The sequence below is a fragment of the Mustela lutreola genome, chromosome 1 (genome assembly GCF_030435805.1).
Source record: "Mustela lutreola isolate mMusLut2 chromosome 1, mMusLut2.pri, whole genome shotgun sequence".
In the NCBI taxonomy this organism is placed as follows: domain Eukaryota; kingdom Metazoa; phylum Chordata; class Mammalia; order Carnivora; family Mustelidae; genus Mustela; species Mustela lutreola.
This window is the reverse complement of record NC_081290.1, coordinates 207,960,654-207,988,479: the sequence shown is the minus strand read 5'-3', so window position 1 is coordinate 207,988,479 and position 27,826 is coordinate 207,960,654. Positions and strand designations below refer to the sequence as shown.

Sequence of the window (27,826 nt, the reverse complement as noted above, 5' to 3'; positions counted from 1 at the left end):
ATTTTGAATTTATTTTTGTGTATGAGGTAAGCATGTGATCCAGTTTCATTCTTTGCATGTTGTCATCAAGTTTCCAGCATCATTTGTTGAAGAGACTGTCTTTTTTTCATTGTATATTCTTCCTTGCTTTGTTGAAGATTAATTGACCATATAGTTACAGGTTTACTTCTGGGGTTTCTATTTTGTTCTATTAATCTATGTCTTTATTTTTGTGCCAGTACCATATTGTTTTGATTACTACAGCTTTGTAATACAATGTGAAGTCCAGAATTGTGATACTTTCAGTTTTATTTTTCTTTTTCAGGGTTGCTTTAGCTATTCAGGTTTTTTTGTGGTTCCATACAAATTTTAGGATTTTTTGTTCTAGCTATGTGAAAGTTGCTGGTGGTATTCTTATAAGGATTACATTAAAAGTGCAGATTGCTTTGGGATTTATTTTAATAATTTTTGCTCTTCCAATCCTTGAGCATGGAATCCTTTTATATTTCTTTGTGTCATCTTTAATGTCTTTTATCAATGTTTTATAGTTTTCAGAGTACACGTCCTTCAAAACTTGGGCTAGATTTATTCCTACATATCTTATTGTTTTGGGTGCAATTCTAAATGGGAAAGTTTCTTTAATTTCTCTTTATGCTGATCCATTATTGGTGTATAGAAATTTGTATCTGAGAACTTTACTAAACTTATTTATCAGTTCTAGCAATTTTTTTGTTGAGTCTTTTGAGTTTTGTATATAGAGTATCAAGTCATCTGCAAGTAATGAAAATTTGACTTCTTCCTTGGCTAGTTGGAGGCCTTTTATTTCCTTTTGTTGACTGATTGCCCTGTCTATGACTTCCAATGTTAGGTTAAATAACAGTGGGGATAGTGGAGATCCCTGTCTTCTCCTGACTGTAGAGGAAAAGTTCTCAGTTTTTCCCTATTAAGGATAATATTAGCTGTGGGGTTTTTTTTGTATATGGCTTTTGCTAGGCTGAGGTATATTCCCTCTAAACCTACTTGTTAAGAGGTTTTTATTTGTTTGTTTGTTTGCTTGTTTATCATGAAAGGATTTTTTACTTTGTGAAATGCTTTTTCTGCATCTATTAAAAGGATCATATGGTTCTTATCCTTTCTCTTATTAATGTGGTGTATCACATTAATTCAATGTGAGTATTGAACCACCCTGTCAATGCAGGAATCCCACTTGATCATGATGAATGATTTTTTAAATTTATCATTGACCCCTGTTTGCTGGTATTTTATTAAAGATTTTTGCATCCATGTTCATCAGAACATATTGTCCTGTAGTTTGTTCATTCATTCATTCTTTCTTTCTTTTTCCTCTCCTTTTTTCTCTATTCCTTCCTTCATTCCTTTTTTTTTTTTTTCCTTTGTGGTGTCTTTGTCTGGTTTGGTATCAGGGTAGTGCTGGCCTCTTAGAATGAATTTTAAAACTTTCCTTTTTTTTTTCTTTTCTTTTTCTTTTATTTATTATCACTTTTTTTTTGGAATAGTTTGAGAATAATAGGTAATAATTCTTTGAAATTTTGGTAGAATTTGCCTATGAAGCCATCTGACCCTGCATTTTTGTTTCTTGGGAGTTGTTTGATAACTTATTCAATTTGAAGGTTATCATTATGTCAAGTTTTCTATATCTTACTTTTCCACTTTTGGTAGTTTATATTTCTAGGAAATTATACATGTTTCCACACTATCCAGCTTGTTGGCATAATTTTTTCCCAATATTCTCTTATAATTTTTTTTTGTATTTTTGTGGTGTTGGTTATTTCTTCTTTCTCATTTATGATTCTATTTGTTTTGGTCCTTTCTCTTTTCTTTTTGATAAGTCTGATAGAGGCTTATCAATTTTACTAACTTTTCCAAAGAATTAGCTCCTGGTTTCTTTGGTGTATTATATAGTTCCTTTAGTTTGTATATCATTTATTTCTGTTCTGATCTTTATTATTTTCTTCCTTCTGCTGGTTTTAGGCTTCGTTTGTTGTTCTTTTTCTATCTCATTTAGGTCTAAGTTTAGGTTATTTAATTGAGATTTTTCTTGCTTCTTGTGCTTACATTGCTATGTATTTCCCTCTAAAGACCACTTTTGCTGTATCCCAAAGGTTTTGGACCACCGTGTTTTCATTTTCATTTGTTTCCATGTATTTTTTTGTTTCTTCTTTTATTTCCTGGTTGACCAACTCATTGTTTAGTAGCATGTTGTTTAACTTTTATGTACTTTTGGTCTTTGAAATCTTTTCTTGTTGTTGATTTCTAGCTTCATAGCATTATGATCAGAAATCATGTGTGCTATGATATTAATATTTTTGTATTTGTTGAGGCCTGTTTTGTAACCTAACATATGATCTAATTTGTCTGTCCCATGTGGATTTGAAAAGAATGGTTATTCTGCTGTTTTAGGATGGTATGTTCTGAATATTTATCTGTTAAGTCCACCTGATCCCATCTGTTATTTATTTATTTATTTAATTTTTTAGAAAAGATTTTATTTATTTATTTGACAGAGAGAGATCACAAGTAGGCAGAGAGGCAGGCAGGCTCCCTGCTGAGCAGAGAACCCGATGCGGGACTCGATCCCAGGACCCTGAGATCATGACCTGAGCCGAAGGCAGCGGCTTAACCCACTGAGCCACCCAGACGCCCTCATGTGTTATTTAAAGTCATTGTTTTCTTAATGATTTTATGAATATCTGTCCATTGATGTAAAGTGAGGTGTTAAAAATCACTGACTATTATTGTATTATTATCAGTCATATGTTTTTGTTATTATTATATATATTTGGGTGCTCTCATGTTGGAGACATAAATATTAACACTTATCAAATATTCTTGTTGAATTGTCCCCTTTATTATGATATCGTGGTCTTCTTTTTCTCTTGTTACAGTCTTTATTTTAAAGTCTAGTGTGTCCAATATAAGTGTTGCTACCCCAGCTTTCTTTTGACATCCATTTGCATAGTAATCATTTCTCCATCTTCAGCTGTCTTTAGGTCTAAAATGAGTCTTATTAGCAGCATATAGATAGGTCTTGTTTTCTTATCTATTCTGACACTCTGTGTCTTTTGAGTTGAGTATTTAGTCTATTTACATTCAGAATAATCACTAATAGATAAGTACTTAGTGCCATCTAATTACTTGTTTTGTCATTGGATCTGGAGATTTTCTCTGATCCTTTTTTGTCTTTGTCACTTTAGGTCTTTCCTTTTCACTCAAAGAATACCCTTTATTTTTAAAGAATTTATTTATTTATTTGACAGAGATGAGAGAAAAGATGAGCAGGGGGAAGGGCAGAGGGGGAGGGAGAAGCAGTCTCACCACTGAATAGAGAACCTAAGGCAGAGCTTGATCCCAGGACCCTGAGATCATGATCTGTGACAAAGGCAGACATTTAAACCACTGGGTCACCAAGACCCTCAGAGACTTCCCTTTAATATTTCTTGCAAGGGTGGTTCAGTGATCACCAACTCCTTTAGTTTTGATTTTCTGGGAAACTCTTTATCTCTTCTTCTATTCTGAATGATAACCTTGCCAGATAGAGTATTTTTGGCTACAGTTTTTTCCCATTCAGCAATTTGAATATATCATGTCACTCTCTTCTGACTTGGAAGTTTCTGTTGAGAAATCTCCAGCTAGTCTATGGGTTTTCCCTTATAAATTAAGGACTCCTTTTGTTTTGCTTCTTTTAAGGTTTTCTGTTTGTTTTGTTTGTTGTTGTTGTTTGTTTTTTTTTTCACTATATTTTGCACATTTAATTAAAATATGTCTTGGTGTTAGCTTGCTTTTGTTGATTTCAATGGGATTTAGACAAGTTTAATTATCAACTGAAAGGTTTTAAATTATCTAGTTTTTTGTCTACATTTTGAGTAATAATTTGTGAAAATATGGTTCTATTATTGATCAATGGCTTTAAAAGTTTTAGTACCTAATTCGAGTTAATGGAACAGTTCTCATGTAGTCATGATGTCTCCCACACATAAAATAATCTCCATTTTTCCATATGGATTTCTTTTAAAATTGTTGAAGAATGGAAAATCACTATAGGAGAGTGATTCTGTAAACCAGATGTGGCTTTCATCTCTATAGTGAGATACTTGTTCACATCTAATAACCACTCATCTCTTTTTATAGACCTCATGTAAAGATTCATCAAAGTTATTACAATTTGGATAGGACTAAAAACCACAAAGAGTCACATTAGAGACTTTAGGGAAAAAAAAATTATGTGAAAGACTGAAAAGTCCTATTTCAATATTTTAATTCATGTACTACAGGCAACATTTTATTCCTGTACAGAATAATGTTTAAATAGCTCTTTTTCCAGATGTACACAAAAATTACTGTGGTAAGTATGAATCTTAGGTCACAAAATAAAGTTGACATATAATATAATTACCATTTGTCTTTCTGATTCAAATGCCCATTCTTTTACATGGTGAAAACGTCTTATTCAAAAGTTGGGAGAGATTTCCCTCACAGTTTTTGCCTAGGGTTGTCTTTAAATTTCATAGTATTCTGAAACCAAGATTTTAGGGACAAAATCAAGAAAAAAAATGAGAAGAATTAATTAACCATTTGCAATGGAGAATGGGAAATAAGGAGGAATAGGGTAGTAGGCATTTTCTGATCCTGCAGGATCCTGCTGTTTGTATTCTCCTTGTTCTGTCCAAAAGATATAGTGCTTTGTACAACTTCCAAGCTACTCGTGAACATATGAGAAAAGATTTATCTACGCCCCACAACATATTGGAATCTTTCAGGGCTATCTCAGACCTGACTGCCTGCATAGTAAATGATGAAGCAAGTCTCTTTCTTCACCCCCTCCACTCCTTCCTCTAACTCTTCCTTTACCAGTTCATCATGGAAAAACTATGGCTTCTTTCAAACTTTCAGATCCATAAACCTATGTAGGAGGTTCCTCCATTCTTTTGGATTTCAATTCTAAACTCTGACCAAGATATTTTATAACATTTTTTTTGTAATTGTTGTAACATGTTATTAATGACAACATGAATAACCAGTTTCATGTGTGTGGGCTCAAATACATATATGTATATATTTGAATTCCTGTGGTTAACTAAATTAATATCCAACTCTAGTCTTACAGATTCCTGAAAAAAAAAAAGTTGATTAAAACCATTCTGGAAAAAATACATTTAATGAGGCATCTTATAACTTCTTGTATCTCCCTTAAAGACATTCCTCTGACTTTTCACAGCATCCAATAGAAGTCATAAAATAGAGAAAAAAATCATTTTTCTTCAAATAGTTTTCATTAGCATCCTTATAAATTTCTAATGATATGTACATGCATTTTATTAGTGTACACCTCTAAGTGTCTACAGGTGTCAGCATGATTTAGGGACTTCTTAGAAATTAAAATAAAAATAAAAATGAGATTTTTTTTAAAGAATTAGAAATAAAAAAATGTATGACACTTCTTTAGACTGATTGAATCACAGAGGCTGGGGGTAGAGCCCAGAAGCATGTTGTTTAACAATTTTACTAGATGATTCTGATGCAGCTGAATTTGGAGAATCTCTTTATTATGTCACTCTGGTTCTTTTCTAAGTATGTAACTTTTTTTGTTTTTTCTTTCTCTTCTGTCTGGACATAAAAAAGTAGGAAACATTTTTATCTATGCATCATTATTAAGAGAAGATATTTAACAGAGATATGATTATGATTTCACAGAGATAGATTCTAATTAATTTTATGCCACAAATTAAAATAGATGCCTCCAAATCTCCATGCTTTTGATTTCTATTGCATTTTTTAATTAATTTTTTTTTTCCTTGTATGCCAGCTTTTTCTCCTTTTTCTGGCTTATGATCACATTCCTTGGACCTTTGTTCTGCATATTTCTCACATTTTGGCAGCATTCCAAGCCTATGTAGAAATAGATGCTTTTCTATCATTTACCCAACCTAATGGGACTATAAGTTAGTGACCTAGTACAATGAATTTCCCATTAATCAGCCACAGCAACTTCTTTCAAGATATGTCTCAAAAGGCAAAGGAAACAAAAGTCAAAATAAACTTTTGGGACTTCATCAAAATCAAAAGCTCCATTTATTCTTCTCCTACCCACTTAAGCCCCCATGTTGCATCACCACTTCCTCATAGCAGGGAGATCATATGATAGTTGTCTTTCTCTGCTTGACTTATTTCGCTAAGCATGATACACTCTAGTTCCATCCATGTTGTCGCAAATGGCAGATTTCATTGGGAGGGAGACAAACCATAAGTGACTCTTAATCTCACAAAACAAACTGAGGGTTGCTGGGGGGAGGGGGTTTGGGAGAAGGGGGTGGGATTATGGACATTGGGGAGGGTATGTGATTTGGTGAGTGCTGTGAAGTGTGTAAACCTGGTGATTCAGAGACCTGTACCCCTGGGGATAAAAATATATTTTTATAAAAAATTAAAAATTAAAAATAAAAAAATCAAAAGCTTCTGCACAGCAAAGGAAACAGTCATAAAAACAAAGAGGCAACCCACAGAATGGGAGAAGATATTTGCAAAGACAGTACAGACAAAAGGTTGATATCCAGGATCTATAATGAACTCCTCAAACTCAACACACACAAAACAGGCAAACATATCAAAAAATGGGCAGAAGATATGAACAGACACTTCTCCAATAAAGACATACAAATGGCTATCAGACACATGAAAAAATGTTCATCATCACTAGCCCTCAGGGAGATTCAAATTAAAACCACATTGAGATATCACCTTACACCAGTTAGAATGGCCAAAATTAACAAAACAGGAAACAACATGTGTTGGAGAGGATGTGGAGAAAGGGGAACCCTCTTCCACTGTTGGTGGGAATGCAAGTTGGTGCAGCCACTTTGGAGAACAGTGTGGAGATTCCTCAAGAAATTAAAAATAGAACTTCCCTATGACCCTGCAATTGCACTACTGAGTATTTACCCCAAAGATACAGATGTTGTGAAAAGAAGGGACATCTTTACCCCAATGTTTATAGCAGCAATGGCCATGGTCGCCAAACTATGGAAAGAACCAAGATGCCCTTCAATGGACAAATGGATAAAGAAGATGTGGTCCATATACACTATGGAGTATTATGCCTCCATCAGAAAGGATGAATACCCAACTTTTGTAGCAACATGGACCAGACTGGAAGAGATTATGCTGAGTGAAATAAGTCAAGCAGAGAGAGTCAATTATCATATGGTTTCACTTATTTGTGGAGCATAACAAATATCATGGAGGAGAAGGGGTCTTAGAGAGGAGAAGGGAGTTGGGGGAAATTGGAAGGGGAGGTGAATCATTAGAGACTATGGACTCTGAAAAACAACTGAGGGGTTTGAAGTGGTGGGAGGGTGGGAGGTTGGGGTACCAGATGGTAGGTACTATAGAGGGCACAGATTGCATGGAGCACTGGGTGTGGTGAAGAAATAATAAATACTGTTTTTCTGAAAATAAATAAATTAATTTAATTTAAAAAAAAAGAAAGATATGTTTGGACAGTCATTATAGCAGAAGCACCTAGCATTTTCTTAATATTTAAAAATCATTAACATAAACATTACTTTATTTTTAATGTTAGTTTTTCTGAAACAACACAAATATGCTACTAGAATACTTGTTTTTTTATATATTCTTCTTTTTATTAATTATTTTTGTAATGATTATTTACTTATATGTATGCATGTGTGACATCACACACACATACTATTTCTAAGTAACTGAGAATGAGATAACAAAAAATAAACTTTATTGTCTTTTAAAGCTGTAAAATAAACTCTCAACAGGGTCTGAAATTACTGAGCCACAAGTAAATTGACTGACATTTCACATATGCCAACTGTTACATTTTTAAACAGAATAGTCCATTGAGACAGTGTTCTAAAAGCTAACCTTGCTTTGCTAACTGTGGACATTGGTACTCCAACTGCAAGAACTAGATAATGTCAACGAAATGCAAGAAACGTGTGATGATACTAGACAAGCACTTTGAATTATAACATAGTAGGAGTACAATAAAAACTTACTATTTGTTAAGTAAATGAGGAATTGAAGACAAGATGCTTTGTGAACTGATAGACATGAGCCCATTGAATGAAATTTGCATAAAATTTACTATATTTAACTTAAGCATAAAATACATATGATTAAGAAGAATAATCATTAAAATTATGGTTTGGTCCTAAATTCTGCTTCACTAGGGCAATAAAAACAAGCAAACAAAAATCCTTGACTTGTGTGACTAAGTTCAGTTTGGGTCTAGATTTCTTTCATAATAACTTCTGTCCCTTAACACCCAGACTATGTTAGTATTAGAATTTTAATATCTGTTACCACTGAAGAAGAGTATATTGTGTAGAATATTTATAATGTGTAGTATATAGTATAATATTTTATATTATAAAATACTCATATTATACACTATAAAAATAATGTGAAATTAATAAGTTAAAATAATCTTAAATTAGTAATTACTCAATATTTCCTACAAGTCAGTGTGTAAACACACACAGTTCCAGATGTAATGGATGTTTTTATATGGCATGCCATTTTTTTAAATCAAAACCTATCAGTAGTGGAATGTTTTATTTGTTTTGATCTTTTGTTTTTATTTTAAGATTGCTTTCCATCTTTACTAATGTATATGCTCACAGAATATGTGCACCTTTAGTGACTCATTTCCTTGGATGTGTGTTCCCTCCAATATATCTTACAAAATCTCAGCTGATATTCAAAGATTTGCCAATAAAAGATTTGGCATTCTGTATTCTGACTGCTTGGACTATGTTATTTTCCTTCGATGAAATCTTTTTTTTTTTTTTTTAAGATTTTATTTATTTATTTGACAGAGATCACAAGTAGGCAGAGAGGCAGGCAGAGAGAGAGAGAGGAGGAAGTAGGCTCCCCGCAGAGCAGAGAGCCCAATGTGGGGCTCAATCCCAGGACCCTGGGATCATGACCTGAGCTGAAGGCAGAAGCTTTAAACCACTGAGCCACCCAGGCGCCCCTGATGCAATCTTTCTAATGCTTTGATGGTGAGAACTATGTCCTGCTCTTTTGGGAGAAGAAAGTCACTTAATGATTGGGAGCGAATATGAAAATTACTTCTTCTTAGGCTGAGATACAAGCACTAAAATCAGAAAATCTCAACTCAAGGTAGAAAGGGTGTTGTTGTGATGAACATTTCACATCCGGTTAAATGTAGGCCACATAGTCATACAATTATACATGTGTGGATAGACAGATGATAGATTTGTTTTAATTTGATTTGTCAGGTTTTTAAAAACATTTTTCCATATTTCTTTCTGTTCTCAATTATTCTTTCAGAGCATATCATCCTTTTATAAACTCTGTAAAAATAAATGATTATTGAAAATGTTGATAACAGTGTTTATTTTGTCATGTTCTTGAAGGATCAATTCATAATCACATAATAAAATCTCCAATAAAGTCTGCAGTAAATAGATTTAAATTTTACATTCTAGAATTTTTCAAACACTTTTTAATATTTTCTTATTTATTAGGATACTTTTCAAATCCTCCAAATGTAGTGTCTTAGATAGTTGAGGAATAATAGTAAGAACAGCAACAAAACAAGCATACGCACATTGTATTTTTTTGTCATTCAAATCAGAAAACTTTAAAAAATCATATTAATTATAAGGTTGCAATACCTTATTAAACAGCACAAAAAATGCAGTTATGGCAATGTATGCAGTTTTAACATTGAGATACAAACTCATCCAAAATAAAATGTATGCAGTATTTCTTCACAATGGATAACAAAACATGGCAGCACTATTTGCCAAGATTTTTACTTTTAGATACTGTGTAACAAATGGCAACATCAGTGAGATATATTGTTTTGAACTAAAACACTGACCCATTAATTTGGTGTCAATTAGTGTTCTTAAAATTTCATAGAATTATGGGTCTATGGAGAGGAGTGTTGAGAGGAACATATTTCAAGGGAAATAATAAATCACTTTAAAGTATGCATTTCTAAAGAAAACTATTAATTGTTTCTGCCTTATGTTTGTAATTTGTTGGCTCCTCCCACTGGAATATAAACTCCAAAAGGGAAGATTATTTTTTTCTTTTTTATTTATAGCAGTGTTCTTAGTGCTGAGCCTATTCATAGTAGGTAATTGGCTTACAGTAACTACTTCTTGAATCAGTGAATTATTGCTATAAATTAATAATTATTCATCATGTACAGCCTTTAAGCTTTTTTTACCTTTTTGTCCAGGCTTTCTCATTCTCCCTTTCCCAAACTGAGTCCGTCATAGCTTTGGAGTTTACAGTCAGTGACTGCAGATTTAAGGTAGTATTTCTGAAACTAAGGTCTGAAATCCTCTGAATGAAATTACCAAACAGTTGGTTTTAAAATGTACACTCCATACCTAATAAATCATACTCTTTGGCACTCAGGCTCAAGAATGTAAAGAAAGTACCCATGAGTTATTCTTAATCACATGAAAGCCTGAGAGCCACAGCCTCTGACAACCCAGCAACTTAAAGGAATTCCACTAAAATGCTTCTTTTCTATCCCTTCAAGTGAGCTGCGTTCCTTTTTACTTAACACAGGCTTTTAGAGTAATGAAAGAACAGTGTTAGGCACTTATGTCACATTCAGCTATATTGTATAAGTGATTACTTGTGAATCTGAAATAAGATTTCTGGGTAACTTTTATTAAAATATTTTTTAATAATAAAAATGTAAAAATTATTGAAAAAATAGTGTTATTTATAATTTCAATAGAGAGGCATATGCAAAAATTAGCATGACTTTCAAACTGCTTACAAGCAATTTCTTATTTCTTCACACATATGCTTACATTAAAAGTATATAAAATTATTAAAAATGATTTTATTATTGGTCTATCTTTAGGTGTGTCAATCAGCAAATAGCTGTACTAGAAAAGTAGTTAAGACTTGTTTTGTGAGATATAAACCTATATTATATACTATGTCCCTCTCTACACTTCTATAATTTTCATTCCATAAACATGTATATGTGATATGGACAGTGGAAGCCAGAAAACAGCTTTACAATAACCCTGACTATATATCCTACTGAAGGCTGTTAGTTGAAGTTCAAGTTTCTATCATCCAAATCAAGATTATCACCTTAAGCACTATTCACATTTTGGGCCAGGTAATTCTACTTTAGAGTGTGTGTAGGTGACTGTCTGTTGCATTGAAGGGTGTTTATTAGCATCCCCAACATATATGCAATGTTCTCACCAGATGACTGTAGCAAACTTCCCAAGTTGTGACATTTAAGACATTATTCTGTGTCCTATGGAGGGCAAAATTACTTCAGTTGAAATCTACTGATCTAAAGGGATCTGAATGGAACTATATACTCCCTGTATATCCCTGGATATCACCTTGCGTGACATTAAACCAGTTGATGGGAACTTTTGTTACCTTATACTTATAAAATTGATTAGTCAAGCCCAAATTATTTGTGCATGAAGTTCCAACAATTGATTTAGTATTAATTTATTTGATTCCACCTATTAAGATATATGAGATTTAGGACCATATCTTCACATCACAAATTTAACTGGGAAGGTGGTTGTTATCTCAGGAACATATTTTGTACTGTTAGCCAAAGCAGAAAACGCTACAAGAACAAGAGTTGTTCATCATCATTATAAATGTTAAAGTGATCTGAGCTTACTACCCACACATTATTTCATTTAATTACATAATAACTGGCAATGACAGTGAGGCAGTGGCTGTAAGCCAGCAGGTCCTTGGAGAATTGGCATAATAACTGTGATCAAGTTGGCCTCAATACCAGGGGTTTACAAATTAACGATGGAAGGGCACTTTTCATATTGTCATGGGGCAGGAGCCATCGTTAAACAAAATTGCAGTGCAAGTAATACCAGTCACAGGTTCCTGGGATGCTGCCATAATATCAAAATTGAAGCAATGATTGTCCCTATAAATGCTTCTAAAGGCTATGTGCAGGGTGATTATGGTAGCATATTCCAGCAGATGCCAAACAGTAAACTTAAAATATGAAATCACTGTATTAAAAAAAACATCTTTATGATGAGCACCAGATGTTGTGTGTATGTGTTGAATCACTAAATTGTATACCTGAAGCCAATATTACACTGTATGTTAACTAACTGGAATTTAAATAAAAACAAAAAGATATATCTTTATCAATTGAGGCTAAGTGTAGAAATGTTAGCAAAGACATTCCACTCCAATCTGATATTTTATAAACTGGCTGGTTCTTCTTTGAGATTAAACAATATTCAGAATATGAAGTTAAGTATCCCAGCAACAGAAGCAATATTTGATGAAAGCAAAGATAATAGCTAATCATAGACGAGTCTCTCTCTATTTATGACACAAAAATATTTATAAAGGAACAATTCAGAATTAAAGCCAAGCTATGAGCAACATAATATTAACACATATTCTATTGATTTGCACTTTAATTTTTGGCTAGAATTTTAATGATAACTTCATTGAGGATTAATCTTGATAGAAGTCTGTATCTTTACAGAAAAGTGAAAAGTCAGAAAATGAAGATAAAAGACCTTAATAGTATAGTCAAGTGTGTGTGTGTGTGTGTGTGTGTGTGTGTATATATATATATATATATATATATATATATAATATGCTTACGTTCATGGCTATCTTCTATAACATAGAGAAGATTTCAAAACTTATTTGGATAATTTTGTGGAGTTATTAACATTTATTATCAGGTAGGTGTTAGAAGTAGGGGAGGGACGCCTGGGTGGCTCAGTGGGTTAAAGCCTTTGCCTTCAGTTCAGGTCATGGTCCCAGGGTTCTGGAATTGAGCCCCACATCAGGCTCTCTGCTCAGCAGGGAGCCTGCTTCTCTGCTTGCCTCTCTGCCTACTTGTGATCTGTCAAATAAATAAATAAAATCATTAAAAAAAAAAAGAAGTAGGGGAAAGGCACAAGTGTAACATAAAAAAAGCAAGAGATTAGAAAACTGAGGTGTGCATTTTGACACCATTCTTATATTTACAGATTTAATTTGATTCAGTTTTCTGACTTCATTTCTTCATTTGTAAAATTATTTTTTTTGGAAGGGAAAAGCAAATAACACAATGCATGTAAAGAATCTACTCTGAAGTCTGATATATCGTAAGCATAAATACACAATTTATGCTAATTCTTATCCTTCCTTCCCTTCAAATAAGAGGATGCTGTCTTATTATATCCTACTACATTTCACTAACCTAAAAACTGATGTGGAAAGACCTTGCTGAGAAACCAAGTGTTTAGTACTGTATCTGACATGTACATATTCAATAGCTCTGATCAGAAATAAATAAATGTATTTTGGCAAAAAAGGTAAAATTTAATAACCAGTAAGAGTGCTCACAGATTTAATACACATAATTATTACAGCAACTTATTGAGCACAAACTTTATATTCCTAAAAAAGAATGTACTATTCAAAATTTACAATATTCCTGATGTAGAGATTTTCATAATTCTCTTTTTTACAGATGAGGCAACTGAAGCCAAAACTTGACCAATACCTTATATCTAACATGTGGGAACCTAGGATTTAAACACAGATAGGAGAATTCATGTTCTTTTTTAGAAAAAAGAGCATGATCTAATAATCATCTTAGATCAACAGAAGACCAATCTTCAATGTCGTCCTGCAAGATGGGTTAACTTTAGCAATTTCCTCCTGTTTTCTCCAATGTCCTCCTTTAGTATGGCTGGTAATTATTTTGGTGATTGCCACCCCCTCGAGATGCCTTGCCGTAAGTGCTCTGTTGGCCACCGTAGTCTGCATATCCCTGTCCATATCCATAGTTCCCATAGTTATACCCAGTATAATCATAGCCGCCATAGCCACTATAGTTTTGATCACCACCATAGGCACTATTGTAATTTCCATATCCTTGATCATAATAGTTATTAAATCCTTGGTTCCAGTTTGGCCCTGACCTCGTCCACGACCCCTAGTGCCACCTCGTCCACCAGCTGCAGCACCTTTTCCTCCTTTTTGTTGCTGCTGTTGCTGCCTGTATACATCTTTGGGTTGTGCAACTTTGATTTCACACTTCCCAGAAATTATTTATTTATTTATTTCACGGAGAGAGAGATTACAAGCAGGCAGAGAGGCAGGCAGAGAGAAGGGGGGAAGCAGGTCCCCTGCTGAGCAAAGAGCCTGATGTGGGGCTCAATCCAGGACCCTGCGATCATGAGCTGAGCTGAAGGCAGAGGCTTAACCCACTTGAGCCACCCAGGCGCCCCGAGAATTCACACTCTTATTTACTATGGTACACTCCTTTCTTTTCAAATTTTAAGAGATAACAATTCTCTCAGGTATTGGTAAGACAACATTGTAAACATATTGAGTATCAATTATATCTCCCTAAATACTAAGTGACAGATATGGACCTTTATTTTTACTTACTGTCACTTGATTTAGATAGATAATAGATATAGATAATAAATATAAAAATATAAATAAATATATATAAATAAATAATAAATATAGATAATATATAGATTATATATTATAATATATAGATTATGTATTATAATAGATATAGATAATAAATATAGATAATATATAGATTATATAGATAATAAAAGACATGGCATCTTGAGAAGAGCTATTTTTTAGTTTATCATATAATAGAGCAAAACACTGATTTCTATTCTCTACTGTTAGAGAATTTGGAGATAGACCCCACTGGAATTGTTAGCTGGTATTCAGTGACTGCATCACAAGCATTTTTGTGATTACCCAAATGAATAGATACATTGGCATCATCTTGACATAAATATAGTGATTAGGTGATGAAGATCTAAGTAGTGATATATCCTGTGTGGCAGTGATTAACTTGTTTCTGTAGTGGCTACAATGCGGACTTTTTTACTTAGCAAAGATTACTTTGGAACAAGATCCTTCCTTTACTACCATTGGTATTGTGTAGTCACTACTTGACATTATAAATTCACCTGACATTGAGTAATGTCCAATACTCAACACAATACCAGGAAATACATAAAGGATATTAAATCATAAAAATACTTTTGAGTAATAAATTCTTAATTGGTTAATGAATTTAAAGTAGCGTTGAGGAAAGTCACTTGATGTAAGTTTAATAAAATGCTCATTCCACAAAAACCATACGTAACTCTATTAAAAATCTAAGGAAGTATAAGATATTTGCTTTTTTTAAAGTTCAAATTTATTTGTTTGTTTGAATTCTGATGTATTTGTGTAAGATTGTTGCTGTTGCTCAAGAACTTGTATTTGTCTTTCAATTAAAACAGATATGGAAGATAGTGTGTTAAAGTCAGTTAGCTTGAGTTTGTATCAGTTAGCTTGAGCTCAAATCATAGCTCAGATACTGAATACTTAATAGTATTATTTAGGACAAATCCCTTATTGTCTCTGGGGTGTCACTAACTAGAAGGTTGAGAGATATATATACTGGAAATAATTTATCTAAATTATAACATAGAAAATTAATATTTTATTTTGTGGTTTCTACATTTTGCATCTTGTTGATTAATACTTTTCTATCCTGATAAGATAAAAATTCTCTTTTAAATTTTCTTGTTTTGACTTCACATTTTACTAGAGTTCTGTTGATGAATTCCCTTCCATATTCCATGAGTTTATTTGTCCATCTCTATGTCAATACCATATAGACTTAATGACTCTTTTTGGTCCCTTGTGCCTCCATATACATTTCAGTATTACATTGTCAAATTCCTCTTGTTAAGATTTTTTAATTTATTTTTTTTAATCTATGAGTCAATTTGAGATTGTCACTATCAGATAATTGAAACTTATCTTTGAATATAACTTTTCTCTCCATTTATTTTGATTACACAGTCTATAATAGATATATTCCTGATTTCCTTATAATTTTTTCTTATAAATATAATTGGTAGTTTTTCAATAACAGCCATAGACCATATACATTCATATATATCAATATTGTAAAATTATTTTTACAGAGTAATTATGTCATAAGTGCAAAACAATATCTATGATTTTTCTTAAATTTTCCTGCATTTGTTAACATATTATAATAAAACATGATGCACATTCTTAGTTTCAAGAATAATGACTAATACTAATATTCAAATAATGCTGCAGGAGATCATACAGGGAAAGGATTTTGGTGGTGTGCTGGGTTAGTTGAAGATGACTTAATAGAGGAATTTATACTACAGAGATGTGTTAGAAAGGAATGGATAAGGTAAATAAATAAATAAATAAATAAATAAAATCTTTAAACAAAGGCAGGGGTACCAGTTGCCTCAGTCAGTTAAGTATATACCTTTGGCTCAGGTCAGGATCCCAGGGTTATGGGATGGAGCCCTGAATCAGGTTCCCTGCTCCTGGGAAGCCTGTTTCTCCCTCTCCTTCCTGCTTGTGCTCTCTATCTCTCTCACTCAAATAAGTAAATAAGATCTTTAAAAAAAAAAGGGGGGGGGGAGAGGGGGATGGATAAGGTATTCAAGAGAAGTAAAATGTAGGCATATTCTTGCATATATAGACACACATTAATAGCATGAATACTCAGTTACATATCATTTTGGTGGAACAGAGTGACTTCTGTGAACTTAAGTATAAACTTCTGCCAAAATACATAATAAGAACTCAACTGAGAATTATTTATTATGAGAAATATAATTTCTTCCTTTTGTTTTTAATTAATTTGTAAAAATAAAGAATGAGAAAGTAGTTTTTGCAATGGTAAAATTTATTTTTACATAAACTGAAGCTATTCATTTGATACACTCTAGTAATTTTATTTTCTGCTATTTCTAAAGATAGCAGTAGAAGCAATAATATAAACTGTATTGTTCCAGATTCCTTATTATTAGAGTCAGTTGTTAAGTTGATGCCTTGAATAGATAATTTTCCTTTTCCTATTTTAATAATCTTGGTTTCCTGAAAACAACAAAAATCGTCTCAAATTTCATTAATTTCAATACATATAAGGTACAGACTAAAGCAGTGCATTTTTATGACAGTGTATGTTTTACTTTAACTATAAATTTGCTCAATGAATATTATTGACCTGATAAATATTTCTCATTTTAACCCAATATGAACAAACAGTAAAATGTGGTTAATAAAAGATAAGTTCAGAAAATAATTATGTAAGAAAAAGGCAGAAGCCTTAGTATCTTTGTTAAAGAAAAATAAATCATTCAATTTGGTGAGAAATTCTATTTCTTTGAATAATGTACTATTTTGAACAAGCTGATGCTTTCTTAATGAAGACATCCGTGTAAAATTATGTGAAAAAAAAGATACTGAGCCAACCAAAAGAAAGAAAGAAAGAAAGTAAGGGCAAAATTTGTTAAGAAATCATTTCTATAAAATGTATTGTTTTTATTAAAGTTTATAGGGAAAGTCATTCATCCACCACTTGGTCTTAATTGAACATTGAACATTTGCTATGTGAATATTACAGTTAACATTAATTTCAGAATTAAGTCAAATGATTTGAGGGGACTTACTTTTAATAAAATGCAGCTATAGAATGAAAAGGTTGATAAAAAGTAATTGAGTATATATGATTGGATTTTAAGTGAATAAAGATAAAATTAAATTAAGGTTCTTTTTAAAAGGATAGTTACTGCGGTTATTTCAAATTAATGTTTATAGTGCACAAATTGAAGGAAGTTTTTATTCAATATAAACTTTGTTTAAAGATTTTAGAATGACTAGTAATATTTGAATAATGTGTTCAACTAATTAATTGCATAAATGAAATAGAGACATATGTATGAGAAGAAAAGTTTATGTGAATTTAAAATAACTAGCTTTCTGTCATATGTATTTAAAAACTGCAAATAAATATCAGAAAATTAATTAATAGACCTTAGCAAAAATGTATATGCTTTTGTTAGTCCATAATCAGTGCTAGTTACCAACCCAAAGTCTACATAATAAATATGCATCCAAGAGTTGTACATTTATACAAAATAAGAATACGGTCATTGTAATTTTTTATTTGTCTGTGATATCTGTTCGTGGCTGTTTCATTTTTCTGATATGGTCCTGTAAGTTGCTGGCATACTTCAACAACAGTTTTCCTGAGGATTAAGAAATCTTATGATTGACACCCAGAAATTCTAATTGGTTCAATCTATTTAGGATTTTGGGAGTAAAAAATAATTGTCAGTAGGCTAGAAATATTTGTATGCATGAAAAACAGAAAGTATTTTCTTCTTTTACAAATTCTTTGAAGAACATTTACAATTAGGAACATACTCAGTATTTCCTTAATTTATGCTAAAAAAAAGACCAAAATGCAATAAAGTTTGTTTTACTAAGTTTTTAACCAATGTGGACATTAAAAGACAAATTATAACTTAGGTGTATTTGTTACACATATCTGGATACTTAGATGGTATACAAATGTCAGACATTTAGATTTTTATAAATAAAGGCTTTCTCTGTTCTTACAGTATGATTTCTTAGAGAAATGAGTGTTCTTTTGAAACTGAAAGGTCCCTGCAGCTATGTTTGATAGAACTGCCAAAAGCCATCTATGAACCTATTAAGAGTGAAGAGCTATTATACTTGAGTTCAGTATTGTTTGAGAGAACAAACTTTATATATACATATATATATACACATACACACATATGGGTATGTTTTATTTGTCTATAGATAGCTACCGGTTTGCACAATCTTTGAGTTATTTTAATTGCAATCATTTCATAAATTTCAGGAGATAATAGAAGATGTTATAATAAAATGCCACATAAAATGATAACTTAAAAAAGTATAATGTGTGCGCGACCAATGGAAACTTTTAGGAAGTAGCTATTTTAAGTATCTTTAAGCGAAAAGGATAATGACATTATGATGCTGTGAAGATATTGATTTAAAATACTGATGGCTATTTACTATCTATCAGGCAATCTGATGCTTTACTCATGTTATCTAATTTACTGTTCATAGCACCAACCCTATGAAACAGAGTATTAATATCTATATTACACTTGTGGAGAAATTTACTTTAAAACATCACACTATTTATCCAAAATCACTCAGATACTAAATGTCAGAGCCAGATTCAAATCCTGGTCTGAATTAATCTCAGAGACTGGTACTCAAGTTAAATGAAGTGCATTAGGTTTAGAAAAAAGGTAGTCGAAGCAAGGTGTGAGAGAATTTGACAAATATATTTCTGTTAGATTTTGAAATAATAACTCTACTGTTTTCAGCATTTTCACAAAAATTTACTCATAAAAGTACATCACGTTTATAAAGCAAGACAGAACAGGTATAATTTAATTTTCCAAATTAAGTGACATAACGCGGATTAAGAGCAATGCTCTAAGTTGTACAACCTAATTGTAGACAAGTGGAGAATGAAGATGTGCCCACAAACTGAATTTAATCATGCTTTTGGGGGGGGCATCTTGTGGTTCAGTCATGATCTCAGGGTCCTGGGGTGGAGCCCCTAGAGCCCTGCATCTGGATCCCCGCTCAGTGGGGAGCCTGGTTCTCCCTCTGTCCCTTCCTACTGCCCCCATCACCATGCTCTCTCTCTCAAATAAAAAAATAAAATCTTTAAAAAACATAATGCTTTTTTTACTAATATTTTTTACTAGTTTTTTAATTTTTTTTTTTTACTAATTGCCAAATTGCTGACTCCTAAATACAAATGTTAAAAAGAGCTATAATTTCAAGATGAGAACACTTTATGGGGAATGATGCAGCCAATTTAAAAGACATTATGGATTTTCATTAATTTTTTAAGGAGCTAAAGTAATAACTCTTCTATATGCTTATTTCTCATATTAAAGTGGTTATGATTTTCAGATTCTGTCTTGGTTAAGATTCGATATCAGGTAAGTAATTGAATAAATTTACTTATCTGACCCTAAGGGGAGTTACATGAAGACTGTCCTCTAATTATCATCTTAATTATGTATGTCATCATATGGATAACATACATAAATAACCTAAGGAGCAGAGTTTTAAGTTGTGTTATAAAATAATGAAGAATTCAATTGTTTTGGAAAAATATAAATAGAAGGATTCATAATTCATGACCATAGTTCCTTGTAGTGCTTTATTATCTATAAAGTAATCACCAGACACATAACTTCATTTTTTATTCGAGCATTTAAAAGAGGTTTCATTCCTGTTTTACACATGAGAAACAGCAGAGATTAAGTCCTTCAATTAACATAGACAGAATAGAATTTTACCAAGATTAAATCCCATGTTCTTTTTGCTATACCATAATGTCTTTCTCCTGAACATCTAAACCTAAAATTCTCACTACAAGTTGAAATCAAAGTCATGGGAATGCAATTTTAGACTTCTTGTATGTATTTATGTACAGATGACTCAAACAACATATTACATCCTTATCACTTTCTTATTGGATCTGGTATTACATATTATTTATTGTGTGTATCTCATCATATCACAGATCACTAATTTGTTTTTATTTATGCATGAATATTTTATATCTATTTAATTACATAAGTAAGGAATTATTTAAATTAATAAAAGAAATTATTCCATCCAGAAAATAATCAGCTTGAGAGAATTTAACTAGACATAATAAACTTTCTTATTATAAAGATATTACATTGTCAAATAGGATATCAAAATTTGTATCCAGGCTTTTTTTCTAATTTCTTTGTTTTTCTAGTTTGAATTACAAAGAAAAAGGTAAGATAATTGGAATGTAAATTTAAATTTTACAATGTAGACAATGGATAAATTTATGATTTGGAAAAGAGAATAGACACTCAAATACGAATTTTTTTTTTCCCTAGGCACCAAAAGCATGCTGCCATCTGGATTTCAGATTTTAAAATGAACTGTATCCAAACAGATACTCTAGTTTTCCACCAAAACTAATATCTCTATTGTCAGGAATTAAATATTGATGGTTAGTGAGTAATATGATAAGAACAGAAGAAAAGAGTAAGGAAAAATATAGAATTATTTTCAACTTATGATAGAATAGTTATTTTTTCTAAGATAATTTAACATAATAAATAGTATCAGTGAGTATACACGTTATTACATATAGTCCATAATATATTGTTGAACATATATACAGTATATACACACATTAAGTTATTATTTTGTATTATTGAATTTGCTATGCAAATACAAATTGTATACCCATACATATATTTTCAATATTATAATAAATATAATCACATATGCATGCTTTTTCATGTGCATTCCCCTACTTTTCCATGCGAATAATCTTTTTCCTCTGCATATGTGCTTCTAAAAATCCTAGCTACATATGATACATTAATATATAAACACACACACACACATGCTAGGTTTGGAATATCAGCATTTATCTTGCTTAAAAAAAGGAGAACTAATTATACCTTTTTGTGTTTCAATTATTCAGTGATACCTATTACTGTGAGCTGGTGTGGCTCTAACTGACTCCTTCCTGGTATTTGTCACAGAGAAGTCACACGGAGAAACATTGATGAGCATTCTTTATTTCAACATGTTTTCTCTCTGAACTTGTGTATTTTAATTTCCATAGTAAAGGGCTCAAGGATTAGAACTATTGAGTCTTCGTTGAAAGGAATATATGTGTCTTAGTGTGTCTGTGTGCATTATTTACATTCTAAAATTAAATAGAGGTTTCCAAAATTGCTTTGGAATTACTATAACATTACACATTTCTAGTAACTTTAAATGACAATACACTATACTCTCTATTTCAGAAAATAATGCATGTTGTAATTTTTGTTTATTTCTTTCCAGACTAATGTGGTATAAAAGAATCTCTAATTATTATAATTTCCATCTTGTAGGTTACTACTGAACATGAACATCCTTTCATATATATATCTTTAAAGATTTTATTTATTTATTTGATAGAGAGAAAGAGATCACAAATAGACAGAGAGGCAGGCAGAGAGAGAGGGGGGAAGCATGCTCTCTGTTGACCAGAGAGACTGATGTGGGGGCTGGATCCCAGGACCCTGAGATCATGACCTGAGCCGAAGGCAGAGGCTTAACCCACCTAGCCACCCAGGAACCCCTTTTTTCATACATTTTTGAAACTTTGGACTTGCTGCTCTGTAAACTGTTTATTCATAGCCTTTTATCATTTTCTACTTTTTTCTTTTCAATTTAGAAGTCCTTTTTATACAATATAAATATTAATCCTTTGTCTGGTACCTGAAGTGAAAATATTTTCTAGATGTCATTTTCCTATTGACTTTATTGTTGGTATCTTTCTTAATGCAAATGATTTAAGTTTCTAAATAATAAAAAGTGCCTATTGTTTTTAACATCTGAGTTCCTTCATTGCAAATACAGAATCTAGATTTCTTGACAATTTATTAATTTATTTTTTACTAACATTTAATTTGGCTGTATATGAGCATGAATGTGCGTGTGTGCTTTTGTGTGTGTGTGTGTGTGTGTGTGTGAATTGCTTTAAATATATATATATGTATTAATTTTAAAGGGATCTCCATCTCTTCATGTTCCCTGTATTTTTAACAAAGAACCTTGAGAGAATGGAATGGATTTCCAATTATTCAAACCTTGTTTTGTGACTTTCAATGAAATATGTGTAGTATATTGTATATCCAATGCCCTTTTATTAAAGCTTTTGAGCTTTGTGTTTATGAAGAATATAAAATATTTTCATATTTTATTCATAAGTGCTTATCACTTAAAAATAAAAAGGATAAAATCGACAAAACAATTTTTTGAATGTAAATGCTTCTTGGATTTTCTAAGTCTTTAATCTCATAATCAAATGTAAATTGTTTTATCTCTTCATTTAAATGTTTCTGAATAACTAAACTTTGTCTCAAAACTTGACCTACATAATTATTTTAAAAAATATATATATATACAGCTAAAAATAAATATTGAAAATCTTACTCTATATGTATAGTCTTCTTATCTTTATTTTTTGATGTCACTTGGGAAACTACAAATGGTATGCAAGTATGATATCACTGACTAGAAATTTCAAACTCTTCAAAAGTAGGCAGTAATTTTTTTTACTCTTAATTGAATTGAATTATACAGGAATTGAGAAGTATTCAAGCTGAGTTTGTCTTTAAATGCCAAATGAATTCATAGATATAGCACCCCTTCCCCCCTTTTTTTTAATAGAGCTACATGGGAGATACCCAGGAAAACTGAGAAACTCCCAAAATGGCCCAAGCTATTACCTTAAATATAATTTCCAGTTAAAGAAAAAAGGTTATGTTGGGTGAAGGGGAAGGAAGCCAGTTTTGGAAGAGTATCAGGCAAAACACAGTAAACAAGGGTATTGATTTGCAAAATTAAGTTAGTTGCCTTCTCCAATGATAAGAGTGTAAAGAGAATTAATCATCTCCCTCTTCCTGATACAGACTTGGAGACATCTTTATAAGTGGGGATTTCTCTTATAAATGTTAATGTCTATGTCAGAAGAGTAACTTTTACTTTCAGAGACTTTCCTCTGTCTGCTGCTTCTTAAAAATAATCAGCTAGGGTGCTTGTTTGGCTCAGTAGGTTAAATGTCTACCTTGGGCTCAGGTCCTGATCCCAGGGTCCTGGGATCCAGCCCTTGTGTCTGGATCCCTGCTCAGTGGGGCTCCTGATTCTCCCTTTCCCTCTGCCTGCAGCCCCCACTGCTTGTACTCTCTTGTTAAATAAATAGAGTCTTAAAAAAAAAAAAAAAGAAAGAAAAAAAGAAAGAAAGAAAGAAGAAATAATCAGCTCACCATGATCCTTACACCAAAGAGATATTCTGGGATGATATACTCTGCTCCCCTCCCTAATTAAGGTGTTAGGTATATTTGAATTTCACATAATTCTGTACTAGTTACATCTGGAGTATCCTCTCTAAAGTATATAACTTAATCATGGTACATTATTTGTAGCAGAAATTGCTCAGTGCAATCTGTCTGAAGTAGGACTCCAAAACTCTATAAATCCTTGTACTATAGAACCCTGCTGAGCAGAGAGCCTGATGCGGGGCTCGATCCCACCACCCTGAGACCATGACCTAAGCCGAAGGCAGAAGCTTAACCAGCTCAGCCACCCAGGTGCTCCTGAACCATACATTAAAACACACTGACGGTCACATGGTCCCTGAGATTCATTATGACATTTCTAATCCTCAGTATTGAGACTGATAGGACTTTTGGCTCTGGCAGTTCTTAATTCTACAATTTTAAGAAGGGTGCTTTATCTCCAAGCCTGTTTCTTCCTTTTTAAAATAGATAAAACAGAATCTGCTCAGAAAGATATTGTTGTGATACATAAAACAATCTACATAGACCTTTACTATAAAACTTGGAATAAATTTTACTGTTGCTTCTGAATCAACACTTCTGAAAGTGACATGTATTACAAAGGAAGGAAGGTTGGGTGCATTCATGTATTATATCTCCTTTTTCTCCCTATCCCTAGAAGGACTTAATTGGATGATCTGAGTCTGATTACATAAAATACATGAGCCCATGTGTTCCGGAATTACTATAAAATCAGTAAAAAGTCCTATAATCTTAAGAAGCCTTGTGGAAACATATGTTAATAATTTGGATTTCTGGGGATGCCTGGGTGGCTCATTTGGTTAAGCAACTGCCTTGGGCTGGGGTCATGATCCTGGAGTCACAGGATCGAGTCCCACATTGGGTTCCCTGCTGGATGGGGGAGCCTGCTTCTCCTTCTGACGTCTCTCTTCTCATACTCTCTTTCTCTCTCAAATGACTAAGTAAAATCTTAAAAAAAAAAAAAAAAAAAAAACAATTTGGATTTCTGAAAACTAGGAGGTAATTTTTGGGACAGGCAGATACCTAAGATGGCTTTATGTATCTTCTGTTCTATTTCCCATGTGAGATTTTTTCATGTAATACCATCATGAACAAGCATAACTGCTGATGCTACCTTAACGTCTCAGTTTCTTACCTTTACCGTGATGAACAGAGGAGTAACTTTCTGAAAAGCTGCACGTTGTCTAATGGTCAATAATTATGTGTGGCAATTAAACTTTATTGTCTGCAAATCTTATTTTTCACCAAAAATAAAGTCCATAAATCTGACACTAATATACCTAATAGTTTATATAAATATGTTGCATATGGTACAACTTAGTATGTTCTGAAGATATTAGTCTATCTAATTTTTCCAGGAAATTAATTTTGATAAGGACATATACACATTACACTCAAACATCTAGGGAAATTGTACAAATATGAGGATGATTTAAAAATCTTGCTTTAAGGGAAAAAAGAAGAAAAGAGAAAATATTTTATGTCACTTACCTTATGAAAAGTAGCCAAATGCTACTTTAGTTCTTATCCAAAGTAATAAGTCAAGTCCCCATATATTTGAGGTTAACAGAATAAACTAGATCATGTAATCAATGAATATTTATCCCTTATTTAATATTCTGTCTATGGCTTTGATTATCTTTTGCTGGTAGATTTATATTGGGCCTTCTCTTGGGGAACGCGAGAATTGTAAGGCAAAAATAACAGTCATATATTTAAATAAAAATATACTCTAACTACAGTCTTTAATTTTAAAATAGTATAATTCTTACTTCGATGAATCTATTTCTCCAATAATGAACAATAAAAAACAATGATTATTCTAAATTTCACATATGAAGATATTATTTATTAGTGCTTATTTTCCTAAGTATAAGTTAGATTGTAGGTTAAATAATTTATATGCAAACTGCATTTGGACATTTTCCAACTTTTTAAATTTCTTGTTTTACATTCAAATATCTTCTTATTTTATTGAAATTGATTAAATGTAATTTTAAGATGAAACCATCTATATAGTATGTAATCTATAAATAAAAGTACTCTGAGAAACATGGAGTTAGATAAGTTGGCAACAGTTGAATGGATGATTTTGTGAGGTGCTATATTTTGGGGCCATTGGTGAGAATTCACTGGGCACTGGAACAGAGGAAATTCTGAAGGCAAAAGCAGAAATAAAGGAAGACAACATTTGGCCTCCGTCACAGTCATCTGGCTTAAAGATGATGGATTTTATTTAATGCCATATAATTTGGGGAGACCTACCTTATAAAGTGTTTAAGAATTTAGAAGTTCTTAAAGAATATATTCCTATAGCTTCAGAAACCTTCTCTATTATTATTTTGAATTTAATAACCTGCTTCATAAACTAAGAAATTATTTTTAGTGTGGATAGAATGTAATATATTGTTCAAGGACAATTTCTATAGTAAAATGTGTTGAATAACAAAAATTCAACTAAATAAATTTTAAAGATCTAATTGGTTTTATTAAATAATTCATGAATTGGGCAACACCCACCCAGCACACAGAGGGGTTTTCTGAGAGGTTGTACAAAATGAAAAGTTTTTATAGGAGAGCGGGGAAAAAAGTTATTAGGAAGGGATAGGATTGTTCCAGTCAAGGGTTGGGGGGGAGGTGTTGAGGAGGGAGGCAGAGTCTTTTTTTTTTTTTTTTTTTTTGGCAAAGGGTCTTATCAGGTAGATTGCCTTGTCTTCCTTTCAGGGATGGAGAAGGTCCCTGTGGCATTTGTCAAAGATTAAAAAATTCCTGACTGATCTCTTAAGACTACATTTTTGGGGGAGATTGAAACTATAATTAGAATAGGTATTAAGCCCCAGTTTGGGAATTTGGTTTAAGTGACACTATTTTGGGTCTTTGGATTTCTTTTTAATAAATGAAATTTGTTATTGTTGATTTTCCTGGAAAATGAGTATTAATTTATCTTCTTTATAAAAGTTTAATTTTAATATGACATTGTAGATTATATTGTTTGAAAATTTTATCATCAGTTAACTTTATGTTTCTACAAAGCCTTACTTGTAAAAACTTAGGAGACTTCTATTGGAAAGACTATTAATGATAACTACTAAAATAGACAAAAGAAGCAAAATCCCTTGGATTAATGGATTTAATGACATTAAATGAATTAAGGTAAGCACTTAAAACTCAGAGTATTCTCAGTAAATTAAAATGATACACCGACTTTGCCATTTCTAAAGTAATTAAAAACAAATTAAAAATATTGATTTGAGGAGTACTTAGAAGAGTAGTGTGTATAGATAGAGAAAACCACTTAGTAATTTGGAGTGAGAGTAATGTTGGAGAAAAAATGTTTTTCTTTCATGCAACTCTATATAAACTTGGAAAAAATGGTGCATATTGTAGAACCGAATCCAAATATGATTTTCACTGAATTAGTTTAGCAAGGAGGAGCATAGTTTTGTCATTGTTATCATTGCTTTTGCCACTGGCAACTTGATAATAATATTGAAAATTCATTTTGGACTGTGGTTCTATTATTTGGCATTCTAATTACTTGGCTTAGTGTATAAGGTTAATAATACTAAGAAAGACAACATGTCAGAAAATTGGAATGATTGAAGCTCTAGGCCAAATGAGTAGAGGTGTTGAAATTTGCAGAAAGAATCTTGAGGGATTTCTGGGTAGCACAGTTAGCTAAGCATCTGCCTTAGGCTCAGGTTATGATCCCAGGGTCCAAGGATGGAGCCCAGGTCTAGATCTCTGCTCAGCAGGAAGCCTGCTTCTCCCTCTGCCTCTGCTGTTCTCCCTGTTCATGCTGTCTCTCTCTGACAAATAAATAGATAAAATCTTGAAAAAAAGAAAGAAAGAAAGAAAGAATGTTAAAATGTTTGGTACCTTGCTTGAAGGGTTCTCCTTTCCTAATGTAAAATGCCTCCTTGACTCTGTATTGTAATTTTTAGCAATTTAGGTGGAATTTTGGTATCTTGCTTCATTGCCATTCAATTGGATTTGAATTTAAATATTTATATCTTGCAAAACAAATC

General features: G+C 32.2%; 1 protein-coding gene and 1 pseudogene across 1 annotated transcript in view; one reads left to right on the top strand and one right to left on the bottom strand.

The window, feature by feature from the left end:
* The window catches only part of CNTN5 (contactin 5), a 1,361,366-nt gene that overhangs the window by 231,942 nt on the left and 1,101,598 nt on the right, over positions 1 to 27,826 (top strand). The window lies entirely within an intron of this gene.
* Positions 13,632 to 14,091, bottom strand: LOC131831318 (heterogeneous nuclear ribonucleoprotein D-like; annotated as a pseudogene).